The following is a 26,408-nucleotide window of genomic DNA, read 5'->3' as shown; positions in this document are numbered from 1 at the left end:
CTTTTGGTGGCCGGTTTCCGAACGGTTACTTAATTTTAATTATGAGTTCAAGGTTAGTAAGTTTGGGTGTACTTTTAGGTAAATGTTATAGTTTTATAATTAGTTTACGGGCATCGCTTTACCAAGTGGGTCCATATAACTGGTATAAACATATGTGGATGGCGGGGCCGGTGGCCCAATTTTTACCATATAGGGGCGGAGCGTACCTCCGTCCCTGCAACTGTTGGTGGGGCAGGGGTAGTGGCAGAAGGCCGACCCCTGTCCTTGGATTTTTGATTTTCGATGTCTGGGATGGAGGCAGGAGGCCGATCCCGGAACATCTGGGGCAGAAGGCTCCCTCACACATATGTTTTTTATTGCTTGTTTTTCTGTATTATAACATTGATCACCCATGTTACGTTTATCATGCTTAACCGTTCTTCTCCCCGCCACCTTAGTTAGAGAGGGAAGTCTGCATTCTAGTCTTAGTATTTAATAGGCCTCCCTATCAGTCAGAAAAATAAAAGCTGACCCCTTTCACGCCAATTACAGTTGTTGTGTCTTTATTTTATAAGATAAGTGTGCTTGAGTGGCGCGTGGATGCATCTGACGTGTGAGGTTTATGCAGTTATAAACCCATGTCATGTTCCCATATTTCGCCAACTCACTGGGTCACTGCTGGTGCAATTGTTTGATGTTGTGCATATAACTAACATGGATCCGGTTCCTGTTAGTGGGTGTATCCAATTAGCCGCGATAACCCATTTTTGTGGCAAAAAAATGTGAAAAAGCTGCATTTATTTGCGACTTGTAATATATCGCAGCTATCCAATTACTCGCATGCGATAAATCTCCATATGGTTTATCGTAAATTTCTCTTCACCTACTTTCAGCAGCTGAGAAGTTGGGGAAAATCACTATTTCTCTTACGTCCTAGAGGATGCTGGGAACTCCGTAAGGACCATGGGGTATAGACGGGCTCCACAGGAGATAGGGCACCTAAAAAGAACTTTGACTATGTTGACTATGGGTGTGCACTGGCTCCTCCCTCTATGCCCCTCCTCCAGACCTTAGTTAGATCTTGTGCCCAGAGGAGAATGGGTGCACTGCAGAGAGCTCTCCAGAGTTTTCTGTGGAAAAAGAATTTTGTTAGGTTTTTTTATTTTCAGGTAGTCCTGTTGGCAACAGGCTCCCTGCATCGTGGGACCGAGGAGAGAGAAGCAGAGCTGGCTTGTAAGTTGGGCTCTGTTTCTAAGGCTACTGGACACCATTAGCTCCAGAGGGAGTCGGAACACAGGTCTCACCTGGGGTTCGTCCCGGAGCCGCGCCGCCGTCCTCCTCACAGATGCCGAAGATAGAAGCCGGGTGAGCATGAGAAGGCAGAAGACATCAGGTCTTCATGAGGTAAGGCGCGCAGCGGTAAGCTGCGCGCCATTGCTCCCAGTCTCACACACACAGAGCAGCACTGAATGGTGCAGGGTGCAGGGGGGGGGGGGGGGGGGGCGCCCTGGGCAGCAATAAACCTCACATTTGGGCACTGACAAGGTAGATTAGGCTGCTGGGCAGTAATTCTACGATCCCCCGCCATTTTCTATAAAAAAATCACCGGGACCGAAGCCCGCCGTCGGGTGGGCGGAGGTTGATCCCCAGCACTAACCAGCGCCATTTTCTCCACAGAAGCTGCATGAGAAAAACGCTGGCTCCCTGGTCTCTCCCCTGCTGAACATTCAGGCTGGAAAAAAGAGGAGGGGGGCATTTTGAGCGCAGTGAGTGGGAATCTGGTCATTTTATATATATATAAAAGCGCTATCTGGTCATATTTTTCCAGTGTTATTAAGCGCTGGGTGTGTGCTGGCATACTCTCTCTCTGTCTCTCCTAAGGGCCTGGTTGGGGTTTTGTCCCCTTATAGGTTAATCCCTGTGTGTGGGGGGTGTCGGTACGTGTGTGTCGACATGTCTGAGGCGGAAGGCTTCTCCAAGGAGGAGGTGGAGCAAATGAGTGGTGTGTCCCCGTCAGTTGTGCCGACTCCAGATTGGATGGACATGTGGCATATGTTGAATGCAAGTGTGGCATCTCCTATATATTTGGCTACATCTGTGACTCTGTGCCCGTAACGCTGGGCGGAGTCACAGTCACAGACCTACCAGGAACAGTCCCCTCCCTCAGCCCGCCCAGTCTCCTCCCCGTCTCCGCCCACTCCCCTGTCTCTCTCCTCCACGTACACTCCCTGCAGCAGTGCTATATCCAGCCAGTACCCGGGGCTCCCGCGCCAGTACCTGCTGTCACACACGTGCTCGGGGCGGCTGCAGCCAAGATCATAATATTATTGCAGTCAGCAGTGTCAGCAGCGGTGAATAGACGCTGTGTGCATGCGCACAGCGTCTATTCACTGGAGTCAGAGGGAGAGGGGACATGCCAGCGGCTCACAGAGCGCTGGGCATGCCCCTTCAGTGACGAAAACGGGGACGTGGCTCGCGATCGCGGGTCCTCCCGCGAAGCCACGCCCCCTTTTCGTAGGCCACGTCCCCCCTTTTCGGGCGCGTGTCCCTCTTTCAAAAAGAGAAAAGTTGGGAGGTATGCTGGCAGTGACATGGACGGGTTTCCTATCTCACCCTGCCTCCCGCCCCTCACCTATTGCGGATCATTAAATAGAATAGCCAGTGACTACTCCTAGCCCCACCACTGCGTTACACAGGCGCCCTCGGGATAGGGAAGATATTCTATCTCCCTCCTATGTCACAACACCGCGGCCATAGGGATCTGCTATGTGGTGCAGTACTGTAAGTCCAGGATGTGACTGTTCATATCACTGTCAGCCGCACGGGCGACCTCACTGTGTGATGCAATGCTGCAGCAGTATTAATGTATTATTGTCATGTGACGTCACTGTTCTACCAGCTGCTGCAGTGTTGCTGTATTGTGCCCGGGTGACGTCACGGTGTGACGTTGCTGCTGCTGGCCACGTGCCTGGGTATAGTAGCTGTGCGAGAGACGTGTCTCCCAGGGAGTCGGGTGACACTGCAGCCACCGACTGTAAGCGGGACTCTTACTAACCGCCTCAGTCTTGCAGCTGCCGCAGAGTTCAGGGGAAAATGCTACTATACAGTAGAAGGCTACTGACAGCCGCACTCGCCCCCCACCCACCCGTAGCACTAACACCCGCGGCCCCCCGCCCGCTCCCCCACCAGCAGCAACAACACCCACGGCACTCCCGCATGCTCCCCCATCAGTAGCACCAACACCCGCGGCCCCCCACCTGCGGCACCCACCGCATCCGCCCCCCACCCCTTGCACCAACACCTGCAGCCCCCCCCCCCCCCGCGGCACTCCCGCCCCCAACCGTAGCTCCCACACCTGCAGCACTCCCCACCCGCAGCACCCCCGGCCCTCCCCCACCCCCATACCCACCACCACCGCATCTGCCCCTCCTGCACCCGCCCCTCCCCCATCCGCAGCACCCCTGCTCCTGCTCCCCCAACTACGGCACCCACGGCACTCCCACACCAGCCTCTCCCCCAGCCCCCCCGCCCCTCCCACACCCGCATCACCCCTGCTCCCAACCCCCCACCCATGTCACCTCCGCCCCTCCCCTATGCACAGCACCCCCTCCCCTACCTGCAGAACCCCCCCAACCGCACACGCAAAAGTGGCACCCTCGCACCCACCCAACCACACCACCCCTGCACCCACCCCTCCCCTCCCCCCCAACACCCACCCACCTGCCCCTCCACCACCCCCAACACCACCACAGCTGGCCCTCTCCAACTGCGGTAACCAAACACCCACCCCTCACCCACCCACAGCGCCCTTGGATCCCCTCCCCCATCCGCCCCTCTCCTGCCCGCGCCACATCTGTACCCCCATCACACCCCCGCAGCCGCTACTCCCCCACCCACAGCACCTCCGGCCCCTCCCCCACCCCATCATCTATAGACACCTTCCCCCATTCGCGGACCTCCCCCGCCCCCAGCACCTCTGGACCACCACCCACAGCACCTCAGGACCCCCTCCCCCATCCACGGCTCCCCTGCAGCCACCCACAGCATCTACATACCCCATCCCGCACCCACACCTCCCCCACCCGCAGCACTTCTACAACCCAACCCCCCCCCCCTGCAACCCCACCTCTCCCTACACACCCCCACTACATCGGCCCTCCCCCACGCACAGCACCTCCAGACCCCCTCCTTCATCCACAGGCTCCCGTACCTGCCCCTCCACCACCAGCAGCATCTACAGACCCCATCCGCACCCTCTCACGCCCCCACCCCTGGCGCACCGCCCGCAGCACAGGCTCCCGTACCCACCCCTCCTCCACCAACAGCATCTACACTTCCCACCCGCCCCTCCCCGCAGCACCTCTAGACCCACTCCACACCTCCCCCACACACAGCACCTCTGCACCCTTTCCGCCATCCGTGCCCCTGCACCCACCCCTCCGCCACCCGCAATACCTCTGGACCCCCTCCCACACCCACCCCTCCACCACACGTAGCACCTCGGACACCATCTGTAGCCGCTACAAGGGATTCCCTGAAACGGGGTGATCAGCGGCACGGATAGGCACCTCACTGAACCCACCCCCTTTCCAAACCCCCCACACACACACTGAACTTCTGTGAGTATAGTTGCTACCAATGGACATTGGATTAATAAGAAACACTAATGCTGTGGCCATTCTGTGTCTAAGCGACACTGCTACCTGTGGGCATTGTGTATAAGTGGCGCTGCTACCTGTGGCCACTGTGTGTATAAACGCAGCTACTACCTGTGGCCACTGTGTGTAGAACCAACTCTGCTACCTGTTTGCACTGTGTGTAGCTCTGCTACCTGTGCCCATTGTGTGTATTAGCGGCTCTGCTACCTGTGGGCATTGTGTATAAGTGGCGCTGCTACCTGTGACCACTGTGTGTATAAACGCAGATACTACCTGTGGCCACTGTGTGTAGAACCAACTCTGCTACCTGTGGGCACTGTGTGTATAAGCGGCTCTGCTACCTGTGCCCATTGTGTGTATAAGCAACACTGCTACCTGTGGCCATTGTGTATAAGTGGCGCTGCTACCTGTGGCCATTGTGTGTAGAACCAACTCTGTTACCTGTGGGTATAGTGTGTATACGCGGCTCTGCTACCTGTGGGTATTGTGTGTATACGCGACTCTGCTACCTGTGTCCATTGTGTGTATAAGCGCCTCTGCTACCTGTGGTCACTGTGTGTATAAGCGCCTCTACTACCTGTGGAGGGTGGTATTCATGTGACCGTTGGTCAGCTGACCGACAGTCACATGACATCCTCCATGAGCCCGACGGCTCACTATCCCGATGGTCGGCATGCCGACCAACAGGGACTATTTCCACTCGTGGGTGTCCACGACACCCATAGAGTGGGAATAGAACCCGTGGCAACCGCAGGTCACCACCGAGCCCGCAGTGTGGCGAGCGCAGTGCGCCCGCAAGGGTCTTGCTGCACTCGCCCCTCCCCGCCGGGATCCCGGCGTCGGTATGCTGCCGGGATCCCGGCTTCGGTAAGGTGACCGGCGGTCAGGAGACCGCCGGTCACCAATACTACACCCCCTGTGGGCACTGTGTATATAAGCGCCTCTGCTACCTGTGGGTATTGTGTGTATAAGCGCCTCTGCTACCTGTGGCCATTGTGTGTATAAGCGGCTCTGCTACCTGCGGGTATTGTGTGTATAAGCGACTCTGCTGCCTGTGGGCACTGTGTGTATAAGCGCCTCTGCTACCTGCGGGTATTGTGTGTATAAGCGACTCTGCTGCCTGTGGGTATTGTGTGTATAAGCGGCTCTGCTGCCTGTGGGTATTGTGTGTATAAGCGGCTCTGCTACCTGTGGCCATTGTGTGTATAAGCGCCTCTGCTACCTGCGGGTATTGTGTGTATAAGCGGCTCTGCTACCTGCGGGTATTGTGTGTATAAGCTACTCTGCTGCCTGTGGGCACTGTGTGTATAAGCGCCTCTGCTACCTGCGGGTATTGTGTGTATAAGCGACTTTGCTGCCTGTGGGTATTGTGTGTATAAGCGGCTCTGCTGCCTGTGGGTATTGTGTGTATAAGCGGCCCTGCTACCTGTGGCCATTGTGTGTATAAGCGCCTCTGCTACCTGCGGGTATTGTGTGTATAAGCGACTCTGCTGCCTGTGGGTACCCACCACATCCGCCCCCCACCCCTTGCACCAACACCTGCAGCCCCCCCCCCCCCCCCCCGCGGCACTCCCGCCCCCAACCGTAGCTCCCACACCTGCAGCACTCCCCACCCGCAGCACCCCCGGCCCTCCCCCACCCCCATACCCACCACCACCACCGCATCTGCCCCTCCTGCACCCGCCCCTCCCCCATCCGCAGCACCCCTGCTCCTGCTCCCCCAACTACGGCACCCACGGCACTCCCACACCAGCCTCTCCCCCAGCCCCCCCGCCCCTCCCACACCCGCATCACCCCTGCTCCCAACCCCCCACCCATGTCACCTCCGCCCCTCCCCTATGCACAGCACCCCCTCCCCTACCTGCAGAACCCCCCCAACCGCACACGCAAAAGTGGCACCCTCGCACCCACCCAACCACACCACCCCTGCACCCACCCCTCCCCTCCCCCCCAACACCCACCCACCTGCCCCTCCACCACCCCCAACACCACCACAGCTGGCCCTCTCCAACTGCGGTAACCAAACACCCACCCCTCACCCACCCACAGCGCCCTTGGATCCCCTCCCCCATCCGCCCCTCTCCTGCCCGCGCCACATCTGTACCCCCATCACACCCCCGCAGCCGCTACTCCCCCACCCACAGCACCTCCGGCCCCTCCCCCACCCCATCATCTATAGACACCTTCCCCCATTCGCGGACCTCCCCCGCCCCCAGCACCTCTGGACCACCACCCACAGCACCTCAGGACCCCCTCCCCCATCCACGGCTCCCCTGCAGCCACCCACAGCATCTACATACCCCATCTCGCACCCACACCTCCCCCACCCGCAGCACTTCTACAACCCAACCCCCCCCCCCCTGCAACCCCACCTCCCCCTACACACCCCCACTACATCGGCCCTCCCCCACGCACAGCACCTCCAGACCCCCTCCTTCATCCACAGGCTCCCGTACCTGCCCCTCCACCACCAGCAGCATCTACAGACCCCATCCGCACCCCCTCACGCCCCCACCCCTGGCGCACCGCCCGCAGCACAGGCTCCCGTACCCACCCCTCCTCCACCAACAGCATCTACACTTCCCACCCGCCCCTCCCCGCAGCACCTCTAGACCCACTCCACACCTCCCCCACACACAGCACCTCTGCACCCTTTCCGCCATCCGTGCCCCTGCACCCACCCCTCCGCCACCCGCAATACCTCTGGACCCCCTCCCACACCCACCCCTCCACCACACGTAGCACCTCGGACACCATCTGTAGCCGCTACAAGGGATTCCCTGAAACGGGGTGATCAGCGGCACGGATAGGCACCTCACTGAACCCACCCCCTTTCCAAACCCCCCACACACACACTGAACTTCTGTGAGTATAGTTGCTACCAATGGACATTGGATTAATAAGAAACACTAATGCTGTGGCCATTCTGTGTCTAAGCGACACTGCTACCTGTGGGCATTGTGTATAAGTGGCGCTGCTACCTGTGGCCACTGTGTGTATAAACGCAGCTACTACCTGTGGCCACTGTGTGTAGAACCAACTCTGCTACCTGTTTGCACTGTGTGTAGCTCTGCTACCTGTGCCCATTGTGTGTATTAGTGGCTCTGCTACCTGTGGGCATTGTGTATAAGTGGCGCTGCTACCTGTGACCACTGTGTGTATAAACGCAGATACTACCTGTGGCCACTGTGTGTAGAACCAACTCTGCTACCTGTGGGCACTGTGTGTATAAGCGGCTCTGCTACCTGTGCCCATTGTGTGTATAAGCAACACTGCTACCTGTGGCCATTGTGTATAAGTGGCGCTGCTACCTGTGGCCATTGTGTGTAGAACCAACTCTGTTACCTGTGGGTATTGTGTGTATACGCGGCTCTGCTACCTGTGGGTATTGTGTGTATACGCGACTCTGCTACCTGTGTCCATTGTGTGTATAAGCGCCTCTGCTACCTGTGGTCACTGTGTGTATAAGCGCCTCTACTACCTGTGGAGGGTGGTATTCATGTGACCGTTGGTCAGCTGACCGACAGTCACATGACATCCTCCATGAGCCCGACGGCTCACTATCCCGATGGTCGGCATGCCGACCAACAGGGACTATTTCCACTCGTGGTTGTCCACGACACCCATAGAGTGGGAATAGAACCCGTGGCAACCGCAGGTCACCACCGAGCCCGCAGTGTGGCGAGCGCAGTGCGCCCGCAAGGGTCTTGGTGCACTCGCCCCTCCCCGCCGGGATCCCGGCGTCGGTATGCTGCCGGGATCCCGGCTTCGGTAAGGTGACCGGCGGTCAGGAGACCGCCGGTCACCAATACTACACCCCCTGTGGGCACTGTGTATATAAGCGCCTCTGCTACCTGTGGGTATTGTGTGTATAAGCGCCTCTGCTACCTGTGGCCATTGTGTGTATAAGCGGCTCTGCTACCTGCGGGTATTGTGTGTATAAGCGACTCTGCTGCCTGTGGGCACTGTGTGTATAAGCGCCTCTGCTACCTGCGGGTATTGTGTGTATAAGCGACTCTGCTGCCTGTGGGTATTGTGTGTATAAGCGGCTCTGCTGCCTGTGGGTATTGTGTGTATAAGCGGCTCTGCTACCTGTGGCCATTGTGTGTATAAGCGCCTCTGCTACCTGCGGGTATTGTGTGTATAAGCGACTCTGCTGCCTGTGGGTATTGTGTGTATAAGCGGCTCTGCTGCCTGTGGGTATTGTGTGTATAAGCGACTCTGCTACCTGTGGTCATTGTGTGTATAAGCGGCTCTGCTACCTGCGGGTATTGTGTGTATAAGCTACTCTGCTGCCTGTGGGCACTGTGTGTATAAGCGCCTCTGCTACCTGCGGGTATTGTGTGTATAAGCGACTCTGCTGCCTGTGGGTATTGTGTGTATAAGCGGCTCTGCTACCTGTGGCCACAGCACTTTGGTGTCTTATCTACAGTGCATTGCTGTTACTCATCTGGTACTTCATGATGCAGACACTAGCAGTATAAACTACACTATGTTATTCATTGTGCCCTGCGGCCACTCTGCACGCCCTCACAAAGGGCTACGCCCCCTTGACAATCGCACGCCCTTCCCCCTTGCAATATTTACCCACTGGCATAAAAAAAAATTCTCGCAACGGTATTTTCTCTCTAACACCTTCCCTCTCTTTATCCTCCACCTACCACCCTGACTCTTCCTATCCTTTACCGATCGCACAGGATTTCTGTACATTCCCTCCCCCCTGACATCTCTCTATCTTTTCTCAACCGGACACCATTTCTGTATGCCCTCTATACTGCCCTGAATTTCTGGATCTATTATCTACCGGGCTGCGTATGTTTAAAGGCCTGCAGGGGTTAACGGGGCGTAGCCCCTAACGACGGTGTGAAGAGCGCCCGTAGGGCGCGATGAATCACCTAGTCTTTACATAAAAAGCTTGATAAGGCTGATTTAGGGGGGACATCAGGGGGTCAATCCTCAGATTGGACCGACTCACAGGGCCCGTCGGGGTCTCAAAAGCGTCTCATAACACAAGACACTACTACCGACACGGATTCTGATTCCAGTGTCGACTATGATGAAGTAAAATTGCACCCTAGGGCAGAGGCGTCACTCACCTCTGTGACACCCGGTGCGGCAGCAAGGATAAAAGGGGTGGGGCTTCGCGGGAATGGGCAGGGCTTAAATAGAGGGGCCGGGCTTCGCGGGCGGAACCCGGTTTAAACCACGCAAAGGGGGCGGGGCTTTGCGGAGGGGCAGGGCTTCGCGTCCCGACACCCGTTTTTTTTTTCACTGGGGGGTGTGGGAGGTGAGGGCTGACTCTCGGGAGGTGCTGTCCCTGCAGTGCTGGCTCCTACAAAGTGACAGGAGCCGAGTGCTGCACATAATATAACAGTGCAGCACTCGGCTTCTGTCACTCTGCAGGAGCCGGCATTTTGGTGTCACCCCTCGGCGGGTGACACCCGGGAGCGGGTCGCACCCCCCGCACCCCCCTTGTGACGCCACTGCCCTAGGGTGACTAAAACCATTCAGTGTATGATTGTGGCAATAAGGGATGTGTTGCATATTGTGGATGAACCCTCTGTCCCCGACACAAAGGTACACATGTTTAAGGAAAAGAAACAGATTATTAACTTTCCCACATCTCATGAATTAAATGAATTCTTTGGAAAAGCTTGGGAGACTCCGGATAAGAGACCGCAGATCCCCAAAAGAATTTATATGGCATACCCTTTCCCTAAGCAGGACAGGGAGATTTGGGAATCACCCCCCACTGTGGACAAAGCCCTGACGCGCTTGTCCAAGAAAGTGGCGCTACCGTCTCCTGACACAGCAGCCCTTAAGGACCCTGCAGATCGCAGGCAAGAAACTACCTTAAAGTGTATTTATTCTCATACGGGTGCTGTGCTAAGACCGACAATTGCGTCGGCATGGGTGTGTAGCGCAATTGCAGCTTGGACAGATGAGCTGACAGATCAATTTGATAATATGGATAAGGATACTATATTCCTAACTCTAGCCCATATTAAAGACGCAGTCTTATTTATGAGGGATGCTCAAAGGGACATTGGATTGCTAGCTTCTAGGGCCAATGCCATGTCTGTCTCAGCGAGAAGATCCTTATGGACTCGCCAATGGACAGGTGATGCGGATTCCAAAAGTCATATGGAAGTACTACCCTACAAGGGTGATGTATTGTTTGGGGATGGGCTGACGGACCTGGTTTCCACAGCTACAGCAGGTAAAACAAATTTTTTACCTTATATGCCCCAACAGCAAAAGAAAGTAACACCCTGTCAGATGCAGTCCTTTCGGTCGCACAAGTCCAAAAGAGGTCGGGGATCCTCTTTCCTCGCCAGAGGTAAGGGCAGAGGCAAGAGAGCACCAGCTTCGGCAGGTGCCCAGGAACCAAAGTCCTCCCCGGCTGCTCCAAAACCCACAGCATGACGCTGGGGCTCCCCTGAGGGAGTCCGCACCGGTGGGGGCACGTCTTCGACTTTTCAGTCAGGCCTGGGTCAGTTCGGACCTGAATCCCTGGGTGTTAGAAATAGTTTCCCAGGGTTACAAATTGGAATTCGAGGAGGTGCCCCCGAGCCGATTTGAACCCCGAGCCGATTTTTCAAATCGGCCCTACCAGCTTCCACTTCGGAAAGGGATGTAGTGTTAGCTGCAATTCAAACGCTGTGTATACAGCAAGTGATAATCAAGGTTCCCCTGCACCAGCAGGGAAGAGGTTACTACTCAACCCTTTTTGTGGTCCCGAAACCGGACGGTTCGGCCAGACCTATTTTGAATCTGAAATCCCTAAACCTGTACATAAGAAGATTCAAATTCAAAAATGGAATCTCTCAGAGCGATAATAGCCAACATGGAGGAGGGGGAGTTTATGGTGTCTCTGGACATAAAGGATGCGTACCTTCATGTCCCCATATATGCCCCCCATCCAGAATACCTGAGATTCGCTGTACAGGATTGTCATTACCAATTTCAGACGTTGCCGTTTGGACTCTCCACGGCCCGAGGATTTTCACCAAGATATTGGCGGAAATGATGGTGGTCCTGCGCAAGCATGGAGTCACAATTATCCCATACTTGGACGATCTCCTGATAAAAGCGAGATCAAGGGAGAAATTGCTGAACAGTGTGGCGCACTCGTTGAGAGTGCTCCAGCAACACGGTTGGATTCTAAATCTACCGAAGTCACAGTTGATTCCGACAACTCGACTACCGTTCCTAGGTATAATACTGGATACGGAACAAATGAAGGTCTTCCTCCCAATAGAGAAAGCCCAAGACATACAGAACATGGTCAGAGACCTGCTAAAACCGAAAAGGGTGTCAGTTCACCAATGCACTCGAGTTCTGGGGAAAATGGTGGCGGCCTACGAGGCCATTCCCTTCGGCAGGTTCCATGCAAGGACTTTTCAATGGGACCTTCTGGACAAGTGGTCCGGGTCCCATCTGCACTTACATCGGAAAATAACTCTGTCCCCAGGGACCAGAGTGTCCCTCCTGTGGTGGTTGCAAAGTGCTCACCTCCTGGAGGGTCGCAGGTTCGGAATTCAGGATTGGATCCTGGTTACCACGGACGCGAGCCTCCGAGGATGGGGAGCGGTCACACAGGGAAAACATTTTCAGGGTCTTTGGTCAGACCAGGAGTCCTGTCTACACATCAATGTGTTGGAACTCAGGGCCATTTACAACGGCCTTCGACAAGCGGAGAGTTTTCTTCGAAACCTACCGGTTCTGATTCAATCAGACAATGTCACAGCAGTGGCTCATGTGAACCGCCAAGGCGGGACAAAAAGCAGAGTCGCGATGGCGGAAGCCACAAGGATCCTTCGCTGGGCGGAAAATCATGTAAGCGCTCTGTCAGCTGTCTTCATTCCGGGAGTGGACAACTGGGAAGCAGACTTCCTCAGCAGACACGATCTCCATCCAGGAGAGTGGGGACTTCATCAAGAAGTCTTTGCAGAAGTAGCACGTCTTTGGGGAACTCCTCAAATAGACATGATGGCGTCACGCCTCAACAAAAACTTCAGAGGTACTGCGCCAGGTCTCGGGACCCTCAGGCAATAGCAGTGGACGCTATGGTAACACCGTGGGTGTTCAAATCGGTCTACGTGTTTCCTCCTCTTCCTCTCATCACAAAAGTGTTGAGGATCATAAGACGAAGAAGAGTACGAACGATACTCGTTGTCCCAGACTGGCCTCGAAGGGCCTGGTACTCGGATCTACAAGAGATGCTCACAGGAGATCCCTGGCCTCTTCCTCTGAGGGAAGACCTGTTGCAGCAGGGGCCCTGTGTATTTCGAGACTTACCGCGGTTACGTTTGACGGCATGGCGGTTGAACGCCGAATCCTAGCAAAAAAGGGGATTCCAGAAGAGGTCATCCCTACGTTAATAAAGGCTAGGAAGGAGGTGACGATAAAACACTATCACCGTATCTGGCGAAAGTATGTGTCTTGGTGTGAGACCAAGAATGCACCTACGGAAGATTTTCATCTGGGTCGTCTTCTCCACTTCCTACAGACAGGAGTGGATATGGGCCTGAAATTAAGCTCTGTTAAGGTACAGATTTCGGCCCTCTCGATTTTCTTTCAGAAGGAATTGGCCTCTCTTCCAGAAGTCCAGACGTTTGTAAAGGGAGTGCTGCACATCCAGCCCCCTTTTGTGCCTCCAGTGGCACCATGGGATCTGAACGTGGTGTTGCAGTTCCTAAAATCACACTGGTTTGAACCGCTTAACAAGGTTAAGTAGAAATTTCTTACATGGAAGGTGGTCATGTTGTTGGCCTTAGCATCAGCAAGGCGAGTGTCAGAATTGGCGGCTTTGTCACACAAGAGCCCCTACTTGATTTTTCATGTGGATCGAGCTGAATTGAGGACACGTCCGCAATTTTTGCCTAAAGTGGTTTCTTCGTTCCATATGAATCAACCTATTGTGGTACCTGTGGCTACAAGTGACCTGGAGGATTCCAGATCCCTGGATGTAGTCAGGGCCTTAAAAATGTATGTAGACAGGACGGCTAGAATTAGGAAAACAGAGGCTCTGTTTATCCTGTATGCGGCCAATAAGATTGGCGCTCCTGCTTCGAAGCAGACTATTGCTTGCTGGATCTGTAATACGATTCAGCAGGCTCACTCTACGGCTGGATTGCCGGTAGCAAATTCGGTTAAGGCCCATTCCACTAGGAAGGTGGGCTCTCCTTGGGCGGCTGCCCGAGGCGTCTCGGCGACTTGGTCGGGGTCAAACACTTTTGCTAAATTCTACAAGTTTGATACCCTGGCTGATGAGGACCTTGCGTTTGCTCAGTCGGTGCTGCAGAGTCATACGCACTCTCCCGCCCGATTGGATGCTTTGGTATAAACCCCATGGTCCTTACGGAGTCCCCAGCATCCTCTAGGACGTAAGAGAAAATAAGATTTTAAACCTACCGGTAAATCTATTTCTCCTAGTCCGTAGAGGATGCTGGGCGCCCGTCCCTGTGCGGAAACTCTGCAAGACTTGTATATAGTTGTTGCTTACATAAGGGTTATGTTACAGTTGACATCGGTCTTGGACCGTTACTGTAGTTTGTTCATACTGTTAACTGGTTATGTATGTTCCAGGTTACATGGTATGATTGGTGTGGGCTGGTGTGAATCTTGCCCTTGGATTGCTAAATCCTGCCTTGTATTGTCCATCTCCTCTGGGCACAGTTCTCTAACTGAGGTCTGGAGGAGGGGCATAGAGGGGGGAGCCAGTGCACACCCATAGTCAAAGTTCTTTTTAGGTGCCCTATCTCCTGCGGAGCCCGTCTATACCCCATGGTCCTTACGGAGTCCCCAGCATCCTCTACGGACTAGGAGAAATAGATTTACCGGTAGGTTTAAAATCTTATTTTTTGGTAAAAATGTTGGCACTTGGCTCAGAACCCCTTGGACATCACCTTAGTGACTAATTAGGCACTTTGAAGTTTTAAGCACTTTCAATTAGCCAATAATAAGGTGGGCTTGCAGGTGGGAGTGATTGGTAGTTTTTGCAAGATTTTTAATAGTGTTCTAAATTGACCCAAATATATGCTTATACCCATTTTCATGTACCCCAAATTTAATGAGAGCATTTACTGTATTTGACACAAAAAGCTTGCTTTTTATTATTTCTCAAGTGTTTTTAAAAAAAAACAAAACATATTGCAGCCATTGAACACATTTTGGGCAGTATTCAAATGATATATCACGCCCAATCTCCTTTTTTAAGTGATCCCCGTTATCACGCATACTGCGCCCATAGTAAACAGGTTTAGCTGCGTAATGGATTGGGTACCCCCTCTGCCGCAGGGGTAGCGAGCTGAAATGATTATACCACGCCCGTCAGCAGAAACAGAACAAGTGTGGAAGGGGGTGAAAAGAATTGAACACCGCCCTTTAAGTCCCCAAAATCTTTTTATTATGCCCGCTAATATAATTCTATATTGTTATCGTATGTCACTTTGGAGGTACAGGCTGATTTCCCCATTTTTACCTGCACTTTTTGCTGGATAACACATCGCAGGTCACCAGATTTTGCAATTTTCCAATAGGATAGGTCGAAAAATGGGAGCGTGTATAACCGTTTTTTGGGGGTGATAGGTGCAATAACTTTATCCACGATCGTATATGCAGCTAAATGTATACCGACCCACTCCCCCATTGAATCACCGCTCACCATTGTTCATTGTGTGTGTGTGTGTGTGTGTGTGTGTGTGTGTGTGTGTGTGTGTGTGTACAGTATATATATGTATATATATATATATACAGGTAGATAACATGGCAATACTGTGTGAATACTGGGACAACTGTGATTTTATTGCAAAACACAAGATGCCAAGCTGTGTGCTAGAATAAATAAAATACATTGCTTATCTATGATTACTTTGGGACCCCGTCGGACCTGTTCAAGGATGACATCACGTACATCAGACTCAGAAGGCAAAGAAAACATATCCTCATGGCGTACTACGCTTTAGCACACAATGCTGTTTACAAAGAGATACACAGGATACATACAATATAAAGATTATATGGAGCTTTAGTGCTGGATAATGGTGTAACCTACACCTGCTCCTAATCTCATTTATATCCTCCAAAATTAGAAAGAAATGTCCAAGATAGTCCAGAAAGACAGGCTAGCTTGCTAAATAGCAGTAGGAGCTAAGCTAACAGTGATCCAAATATACCCTACGCGTTTCGTCTGCTTACAGAGACATCATCAGAGGATAATACAGTATATACAGTCTATTCAGATGCTGCTGATACTGAGGTGTGTCACATCTGATTAGATATTATTAGATATATATATTAGAGATATACGGGCAGTACGGATGGTGTAATGGTTAGCATTACTGCCTCACAGCACTGAGGCCATGGGTCCAATTCCCACCATGGCCATAACTGTGTGGAGTTTGTATATTCTCCCCGTACTTGCGTGGGTTTCCTCCAGGTACTCCGGTTTCCTCCCACAATCCCAAAATATGCTGGTAGGTTAATTGGTGCCCAACAAAAATTAACCCTAGTGTGACTGTGTGTGCGTGTACTTGTGGTAGGGAATATAGATTGTACGGTCCACTGGGGAAGGGACTGATGTGAATGGCCAAAATATTCTCTGTAAAGCGCTGCGGAATATGTGTGCGCTATATAAATAACTGGTAATAATAATAGATATTTGCGCGGACCCCCGTATTTTGGTTTTGCCAAAACCACCCTCAAGTGTTTTGGTTTGGATTCGGATTTCGTTTCGGTTTAAAATCTATACAAAAAATTGATAATAATTGATAAAAATCGATAAAAACAGCTAAAATCACCTAATTTTTGCATTCTGAAATTCAGACTTAAAATCTGAATTCTGAACCACGGGAAGATTCGAACTAGAACCCAATTCAGATCGAATCTCCTCGGAAGATTCGGACCGGGTTTTGGTTCGTTTCGGAGCCACAAGATTTGGGTGGATTTGGCCCACTGGAGAAGCTTTTGTTGCTGAGTGTCTGGTACCAGTATCTCAGAAGGGAAGGTCTCAGATATTGGATGGACTGTAATGTCTTGGCTATTGTAGGAACAGCTCAGTCTGCTGGGAAGAGGGTCCATGCAGGAAGTGTAGGGAGGGAATGTCCCTGTGTGATGGGATGTGCCATGTTAGGAGTCTCCTACATGCGGCCGAGACAAGGTGTGAGGAACATTGGATCAGGAATCCCCTGTATCTTATTTTTGAATTGACTGTTATGCTGTGGAACCACTGCACCCAGCAACACTGAGGATGTGATGATATGTATCTCTGTGACATTTAAGCTTATGACCAGAACTGAATGTGTTGGTGTAAAGTTGTAAATCTGTAACCGAACATCTGCTGCAACCCGTCCAAGTAACGTGCAGGTGGAATAGGAGAATTATGTTACTATATGCCATCTACTGGAAGTAACGTGCCGGACTTGTAACCATTACATCTATTGTGCTGGTGATAGAACAGTTAATGAAATTGTTACTGTTATATAATCCTAGCTGTTCTAGCACCCAACATTATATGATTCCCTTGTACCTGTTGTCAATATGTGAACCCCCACCTGTTACTATGTGCTGAGCACCCAAGGACTGAGGGGTGCAGGCGTGAGGCTAAGGGTGTGTACACACGGTGAGATTCGGGCTATGCCCGATTCTCACTATGCGACAGGGGCCGGGTCGGCACATAGTCAGTATCGCAAGCACATAATGAGTGTGCTTGCGATACTGGCTATGTGCGATTTTGGCTAAGTGTCCATTTTGACTATCTCTTCTATAGAGATAGTCAAAATTTACTTGCCTGCACAGTCTATCTTTTCTTTCGATGCCGACCGCGCGGGACCGCGCATCGGCATCGAATCGGGATCGCCAGGTGACTGTCACCTTGCGATCTGCACTAACTTTTCTTCCGATTCTGACTATATAGTCAGAATCGGAAGAAAAAATCTCACCGTGTGTACACACCCTTAGCTACGAAAAAATCCAGGGACTTTTTAGATCGCTAGGCACACTCAAGTTGATTGACAGGAAGCGGGCGTTTGTGGGTGGTAACTGGTCATTTTCTGGGAGTGTCAGGAAAAACGCAGGCGTTCCCAAGCGTTTTCAGGGCGGGTGTGTAACGTCAGCTCCGGCCCCCATCAGCCTGTTTGTATCGCACTGTAGGAGTAAGTCCTGGGCTACGCACACACTGCACAGACTGGAAAAATCATTAGATGGTGAGTGAGTTGCGAACAGATTTGCAGCTGGCCGGCATTCGCACAAATTTTCACAAGGCGTACGCAGACATGCACGGGTCGGATTTTCACACTGTCTGGGCGGCGACTATCTGATCGCAAACCTCTGCATATTCTAAGAGGAGCAATCAGGTCTGAATTAGGCCCTATAGCTGAATCGGAAGAGAATCACCGCGAGGGGTGGTGTCACACTACCGCCATTCCAAGTAAGTGCGTTCCTGTCACCAGAAGGACTTTACTATACTGTGCAGTGTTGGGGGTTGTTAAGCCAAATACACCACCAGGGAGATACTGCCAACCTGGCCCGAGTGTGACTTAATACGTGAGTGCTTGCTCTGAGAGGCCCCCACAACAATTCAAATCTGCACTTTCCAGGGTCCCAAGTGGGGCCAAAAGCAGAATGAGTGTAATTCTGTACCTGTGAGTACGCTGATGTGAGTGTAGACAAGGGGAAATACTGTATATGTAACTGCAGCAGGTGAACAGGTGCATCAGATATAAAGAAAGATCTACCTTTATTTCATTATCATATGAGCCCAGATCAGTAACCACACTGCACCCACACCGCGAGAACCTAACTCTTATTAATTCTGCATCTGCGGAGACGCCCACAGCAGCCAGAGCTACAGGTAGGTAACAGAGGGGTAGGTGTGCTGGAGAAAAGCACCGCTGTCACCCACCAGACAACTCTACGTTCAGTGCCAGTCACATCCTGAGTCACACGGACATGCACCTATAGAGGTCTGGGCCAATCAGGCAGCAGAACAACTTTTTGGCTGCAAAATTCTAAACTGTCCACAACTTCTCTCCCCACCACATGTCCGTGTACTGCTGGGATTTGCAGTGTGGAGCGTCATATAACACAGGCATGTTAATACATCACAGGTGTATCAGATGAGTGTTCTCTTTTATTCGTATAGGACTATATAACATTCAGTTACAGTCATAGTTGCCTTCCTTGCTGCACCATCCTCCGGGAGGCTGCTGCGTGGTAGGCTAATGGGGGCGTTTCCTGCGGCGATGTGGGCGGTCCGGGGGCATGGCCGATGGGGAAAGCGAGCAGTCCGGGGGCGTGGCACCATTGTCGCGCCATTGTTGCCCCACCCCCGCTAGACAGTGCCGAGAAAACAGGCACTGCACAGTGGGGGCAGAGCTACAATGACGCAAATCGCGTCATCGTTTCCCCCTCGGACCGCCCACTTGTTCTCTGCTGTGGGCAACTGAGGGGGAGCGCGGAGGCTGCCAGGAAAAGCGGAATACTTGCCCACCTTTCAGGGGTGACGGAAGGGCCACACGATTTTCGAGAGCCTCCCGGCCTTTCGGGGAGTGTAGGCAAGTATGGTTACAGTACAAAAGCTATTTATAGTATATAGCACCGCTTACATTGTGGACAGTGATTGTGTGACATCAATAGTGCAACATGTAGGGAGATAGTGATAGGGGTCTATTTACTAAGCCTTGGATGGATATAAAGTGGACAGAGATACAGGGGCAGATTTATTAAGCCTGGAGAAGTGACAAAGCGGAAGGTGATAACACACCAGCCAATCAGCTCCTAATTGTCATTTTTCAACCCCAGCCTATAACTTGACAGGAGCTGATTGGCTGGTGCTTTATCACCTGTCATTTTATCACTTCACCAGGTTTAATAAATCTGCCACAAAGTCAATCAGCTCCTAATTGTCATGTCACAGGCTGTGTTTTAAAAATGACAGTTAGGAGCTGATTGGCTGGTACTTTATCTCTGTCCACTTTATCATTCTCCAGTGCTTAGTAAATAGACCCCTGTGTGACAGTGATAGTGTGACAGGTAATGTGACAGTAATAATCCCTTCTGCTATTTTCTTTTTAATGTCAGAGCACGAATCACCTGCAGACATACAGGACTCACCCAAATCCACAATTATGTAAATATTCAGTTTCTGCCTGAGGCTGAAGCATGTAACATCTGAAAGCAGGGACCTGATAACTCTAGATACTGTAGTGTTAGTACCATACCCTCCAACATTTTACACATAAAGGGGGTTATTCCGAGTTGATCGCTCGCTAGCTATTTTTTGCTGTGCTGCGATCAGATAGTCGCCGCCTATGGGGGAGTGTATTTTCGCTTTGCAAGTGTGCGAATGCATGTGCAGCCGACGGCACAAAAAAGTTTGTTGCAGTTTCTGAGTAGCTCAGAACTTACTCAGCCGCTGCGATCACTTCAGCCTGTCTGGTCCCGGAATTGACGTCAGACACCCGCCCTGCAAACGCTTGGACACGCCTGCCCTGCAATTTTCCAAACACTCCCAGAAAACGGTTGGCATTTGTTGACACCCACAAACGCCCTCTTTTTGTCAATCACCTTGCGATCAGCTGTGCGAATGGATTCTTCGTCAAATCCATCGTTCAGCAACGATCCTCTTTGTACCCGTATGACGCACTTGCGCATTGCGATTGAGTTTTGCCGGGTTTTAACCTGATCGCAGCACTGCAAAAAATAGCTAGCGAGCGATCAACTCGGAATGACCCCCAAAAATCGGTACAAATGTGAAAAGAGAGCGTGGCCACGCCCCTTTTCCTATACTTTCAATGGAGGTTTGGAGAGACAAAAATCGGAACAGACCATAAAAAAAAGGTCCTGTACCTGCCAAAAAGGTCCAGCTGGAGGGTATGAAGTACTGGGAGGTTTTTCACAGGATAAATAATAAAAAAAATGCTCATGAAAACCCCGTTTTCTCCTCTCACAGATTTATGCGCATCTTGTGCTGATTAATATGAAAAGTTCTAGGACTTACAGTATTTTCTGTATAAGAAGCCCACACAATATCTGTACGCTGCCCGCTGTTTGACTGACTAAGGGGCTGTAACACCCAGCGCTTCCCATCATGTTTATCATGATTTTACTAGCAATACAAATGTATTGCCCTTTTAAATTGTGGGCATAAGGTGTAAGATATTATTTTTCTGCAAGGCCACGCCCATTGCAGAGATACCACGCCCCTTTATTTTTACAATGTCTATGGGGGAAGGCCCGTTTTTCACTGTTCGCACTGGGAGCCAAATTGTCTAGAAAGATTCCTGACTCCAGCCTTGCAATGGTCACAGGGGCAGCGAGCTCAGTAACCAGGGTGGGCCCCCTCCTCTGCACGGCGCAGTCGTCTCCGGCATTGTTGTGCCGGAGTCTACTGCGCATGCGCGGGCCCCCAGAAACATGACACCTGCCATGTTCTGGGGACCAATTTGACTACTGCGCATGTGCGGTGGCCATTTTGGCTGCAATTTCCGCTGCGACTGCAGAGCCCGACACTGGGCTCCAAAAGGTATCACAATATGGGTGCAGTGTGGGCTCCCCCCTGGGCCCATGGGCAGAAGTGTAGCGTGGAGACATGACACCCAGAGCAGGGTCATGTCACTGTGCCCTCAGCCACCACCACCACCACCACCACCACATATAAATACATATATATATATATATATATATATATATATACACACACATATACACACACATAAACACTCAAATATACTCACAGATATACACAGACATACATAAATACACACATATACACACAGACATACATAAACACACACACATACGTAGATAAATACACATATATATACACACACACACACACACACACACACACACATAAACACACAAATATACACAAAGATATACACAGACAAAACACATATACACACAAACATACACATATACACAGACATAAACACACACATATACTCACGCATACTGTATACAAACATATATACACATAAACACACAGACATACATAAGCACACACATATACACACAGACACACACATACACTGTACACACACAGAGACATATACACATAAACACACAGTATACACAGACATAAACACTTACGTACACAGTATACACACATTAATTCTTACCAAGAGGGCAGCAGCAGAGCAGATCCTCGTTCTAGCCTGGAGGGGCGGAGCTTCTATGTGATTGTCCTTCGTGGGTAGAAGGAAAGGACTGAGGAAAGGGAAGGGGTGGCCACCACACTGCCTGCATGTTCTATATCACTGAATGCAAATACCTGACAGCCAGGAAGGTTATTCTGACAAGCCTCCAAACCTCCCCTCTTCCCTAACACCACACCACACTGCACTGCACTGCACTCTCTGCACTGCAATCAGTGACATGAAACATGCAGGCAGTGTGGTGGCCACCCCTTCCCTCTCTTCCAGTCATCTCTCCTCCTACCCCGAGTCCGGGCTCCTAGCTCTGTTAGAGAAATGGCGCCTTCTGTCCCCGACGGCACCTGGAGCTCAAGCTCCACTTGCTCCACCCTCGCTATGCCCCTGCCCAGGGGCCAGTATGCACCCCACACATTGCACCTATTATAGAACACAAATGATCACATACCTCACCTCCCAGCAGATTGGCACTGACAGGACAGTCCAGCAGCTGACGGGGGAAAGGTACCAGCTTTATAAAGTAGAAAGGAGAGATTTCTGTTTGACAACACTGACTCATTATATGGAGAGACGGGATGTAGTTATGTGACCGGAGGCAGGAGACAGCCGGTCACAACACCTCCCCCTACATCCCACCCCCTGAGAACCCCGACAGTCGGCATGTCGACTAGCAGGGACTATTCCACTCGTGGGTGTGGTCGCCACCGAGCCCGCAGCGTTGCGAGGGCAGCGGGCCCGCAAGGGGCTTGTTGTGCTCGACCTCCCCCTACCGGCATTCCACTTACCCAACCGAGAGAGACGTATATACTATAGTGAGTTATATTGCTGATTGTTGGCTCGATGTCTGGACTCGATAACTCTATAGCCATATTGGAACTATCTCTCAACAATAAACATTAGTAACAGTTACAGCTATTCAACCAAGTATTGTTCCCCTTCTCTGGAGAAGCTTCAGCCGTACACTGGTGGATGACAGTTCCTCCAATAGCACAGTGACAGCTCATACCAGCGTATATTACAGACTTCAGTCATGTTCTAACCCGGACACACTACAGAATCTGAAAAGGAAAACCCTTGTGCACCAACGAGCTCACAAACCTAGATTTATACCCATAAGAACACACAATTGTGTTGAGGGAAGAAGAACGAAATGACTAAAATAGGAGTGGAGAGGGTTAAACATCCATAGGCTGGGGATGTCCTTGTGGGAGACAGGTGACTAGCCATCCAATAGGGATGTGAGTTTGAAGAAGCAATCTGCTTGCTATGGGCTGAGAAAAGGAGGAGCTTCCTCTTTCTCCTGTTCTCGGAGACAGGGTAAGTCCTCTGGCATTGTGCCCCTGTTTGTGATATTTTGCCTATAAATGAAGCTAGGGTTGTATTGTTTATTTATATATATATATTCAGTGCTCCCCTGCTGCTGCTGATTCATGGCTTTGTCGCAACCCCTGCATTCTGCGCGCGTCCCGGCCCGTTATATTGCGGGTTCCGTGGATGTTCTAGCCGCGGCCCTGGACGATCCCCTCCTGTCCTCCCCTGCCCTCCCTGAAGCATCCTCGCCTGCACAGCCACGTGGTGTGCTGACGGCTGCGGTTTTCCCAGCCTCTGCTGCCGGCGCTCTTTTCCCCGATGGCAGGCTATACCGGGCCTGCCAAGCCCGCGACTGCGACATCCTTTAAGTAGGGCTCCTACTCCAGTACGGTTAGGGGCTATGCTTAAATGGTTGTCTTGGTATGGGGATCAAGATGTAGCGCATTTCATGCTTGCGCTACAATGTGCTCTTTCGGGCGCAACATGTCCCAGGTGTGGATAATGGCATGGCCGATGCGTTATCTAAGTGCCAATGGGAAAAGTTTTGCACGCTTGCTGATATTGTTGGGGTTCTCTGCCCTTCTTATGTTTGGCAGGCTTGGACGGAGTGGGTCTCGTTCTCTGAGGGGCTGGGGTTTTCAGGTAGGAGCGGGCATTACCATATGCTGCTTTCTTTTATTTGGCAGCTCTATGTCTCTGGGAGATCCAGAGCAGTAGCATCCCGTTACCTGGCCGGCATTTCCTTTTTCGCGAAGCTTAAAGGGGCTCCCGATTTTTACAAAGAGCTTTCTGATTACAAAGGCCTTCAAAGATTGGGCGCGGGTGGTCTATGTTCCGCCTGATAGCAGGCATCCCATAGACGCGTCGCTTCTCCCCGCTATACTGGGTGCAGTTGAGAACATAGCCGACTCGGCTTTTGAGTCCCTGCTGTTTCGTTTGGCTTTCTCTATGGCTTGCCACGGCGCTTTTTGGGTTTCAGAGCTGGTTGCCCCCTCCAAACGGTTGGATGCAATTTTGCTTCTCTCGGACGTGTGGATTGACGATAGGTCACTGTGGTGTTGGATTCGTTGGTCTAAGACGGATCATATGTCTCGGGGAAATGAGTTTCCTCGTGTCCCTCATTTTCCTTGAGCGTCTGCCCAGTGTCTCTGGCTGTTCATTATGCCTCGGTCAGGCCTTCCTCAGAGGGTTCTTGGTTGTTGCATTATGATGGCTCGCCTCTAACTAAATACCACTTTAGTTGGATGCTGAGTCACTGCCTCGCCAGCGTTGGCCTTTCCCCTCGCGACTTTGGCATTCATTCCTTATAGGCGCGTATAGGGTTTGCCCATCGATGATATCAACGTTTTGGGTCGTTGGAGGTCTACCTGTTATAAGCGTTATTTTAGGCCTGATCTTTTGTGTTAATGTTTACAGTGGGTTAGGTTGTGTGTGTCGTGTTCAATTGTTGTGCTTGGTGTTTGTTTCCCCTGTCCATCCTACTCGGGGATTAGCAACTTACTGCTGCTGGCAGCGGTGAGACCGGAGTTTTTTAACGATTTTTTACCTGACCTGACGGACTTAATTCGGCTTTCTTGATTCTGATTCGGCTAATTGGCTCCATTATACGTCCCTCAGCAGGTTTTAAATTTTTTACTCTGGTCAAGTTTTATCTGTGTGCCCCGACAACCCTAACCCATACCTCCCAACTGTCCTGATTTTTGCGGGACAGTCCCGTTTTTTGGGGGCTGTCCCACCCGTGGGCCGCAGTGTCCCGCGGTGGGGGGCGGGCAGTTGGGAGGCTCCTGCACGCGCTGCCCTGCTTAGCAGAGCAGCAGTGAATAGACGCTGTGCGCATGTGCACAGCGTCTATTCACTGGAGTCAGAGGCAGAGGGGGCATGCCAGCGGCACACAGAGCGCTGGGCATGCCCCCTCAGTGACTAAAACAGGGCGTGGCTCGCGATAGCAGGTCCTCCCATGACGCCACGCCCCCTTTCTTAGGCCACACCCCTTTTTAAGAAATAACCAAGTTGGGAGGTGTGCCTAACCCCCCACCCCCCCCAACCCTCCCCACCCCCTTCCTTTGTTCGTACTCTTTCCCCTTTGTGTATTTTTGTTGCTTCATATTGGTTGGAAGCTAGTCACCAGTGTCACTGTGGTGTACTTCGCAAGAAATTTTTTCTTTTGGCAGATCCTTCTACACAGTTACTGTATATCCATACTAACCAATTTTTTATCTTCTTCCATTTTCTATAGGTGTTATGTTAAACGTACTCGGAACCCGAGAGACAGGGTGGCAACATAGGAGCTCCGAGTACAGAAACGTGATGCTGCAGTTCGAGCTGAGATTTGCAGCAACCCCTAACAGAAAACCCTGACTCCGTTGTCCCTCCCTAGTGGTCGGTCAACGCCTGCGAGACTATGGTTTCTTGAGCCCACGGCAGCCGCGTTTGAACGGGTGGATTAGGTCTGCCCGAACTCCGATGCCCCCCGGTCTTAGTAGGTGACAAGGCGTTAACCGAGACAGAGAGAGAACAAGGGGAAAACTAATACAGACACAAAAGAGAAAGAGGAAACTACTGAAAACTATAACTAATTTATGTGCGGCGCGGCCGCCAAGAAAACCGTAACCAAAGTAACACAGCCTAACCACCAAATACGAACCCATCGTAATAAGGCGAGGGCAGCGATGCGGAAACCTCCGCAAAAATGACACAACCGAACACAAATAAAGAAAATACGGCTTCAGTCAAACAGTGCGACAAAGCCGCTACTCACGACACCACGAAGGGTGTATGCAGGAAACGACCGTAACCCCGAGGCTTCAGACACCAGACCACTCCACTGAAGGACAACTCGGAGGTCAGCAGGAAACGATCCTTCAGCCCGGACTCAGGAAACTGGACGCAGGATACCGAAGAATACAAGCTGGATGCAGGAACACAATAGGGGCAGGAAGACAGGCTTCACAGGAAGCTATCACCGGCGGGGCTGAACTATCCTGGCCTCCTAATAAAGGCCCTGCCAACCAATGCTGTGAGGACCAGGCAGCCCAGCCCCTCTGGGCCCTGATTGATGCAGCTAGCCCCCTCGTGCGCTAAGCGTCCCTGGTTGCTAGGCAACCGGCCGGGCACAGGACGTCAGCGGCTGAAGCGACCCGGGTTAGTGGGTGATAGGTGCACGGTGTGGGTTGTTGGTCACTCCTTCATTTACTGGGCAGCTAGGTTTGTTGCCTCCGGTGAGGTGCCTGTTTTTCATGGCACTGAGGTCATCAGGTAGTTGGGTGTGAGAGGTATGAGGTGGCATGATTTGAAGGCGTTC

The sequence above is a fragment of the Pseudophryne corroboree genome, chromosome 8 (assembly GCF_028390025.1).
Source record: "Pseudophryne corroboree isolate aPseCor3 chromosome 8, aPseCor3.hap2, whole genome shotgun sequence".
NCBI classification, from domain to species: Eukaryota; Metazoa; Chordata; class Amphibia; order Anura; family Myobatrachidae; genus Pseudophryne; species Pseudophryne corroboree.
This window is presented reverse-complemented; position numbering follows the sequence as displayed.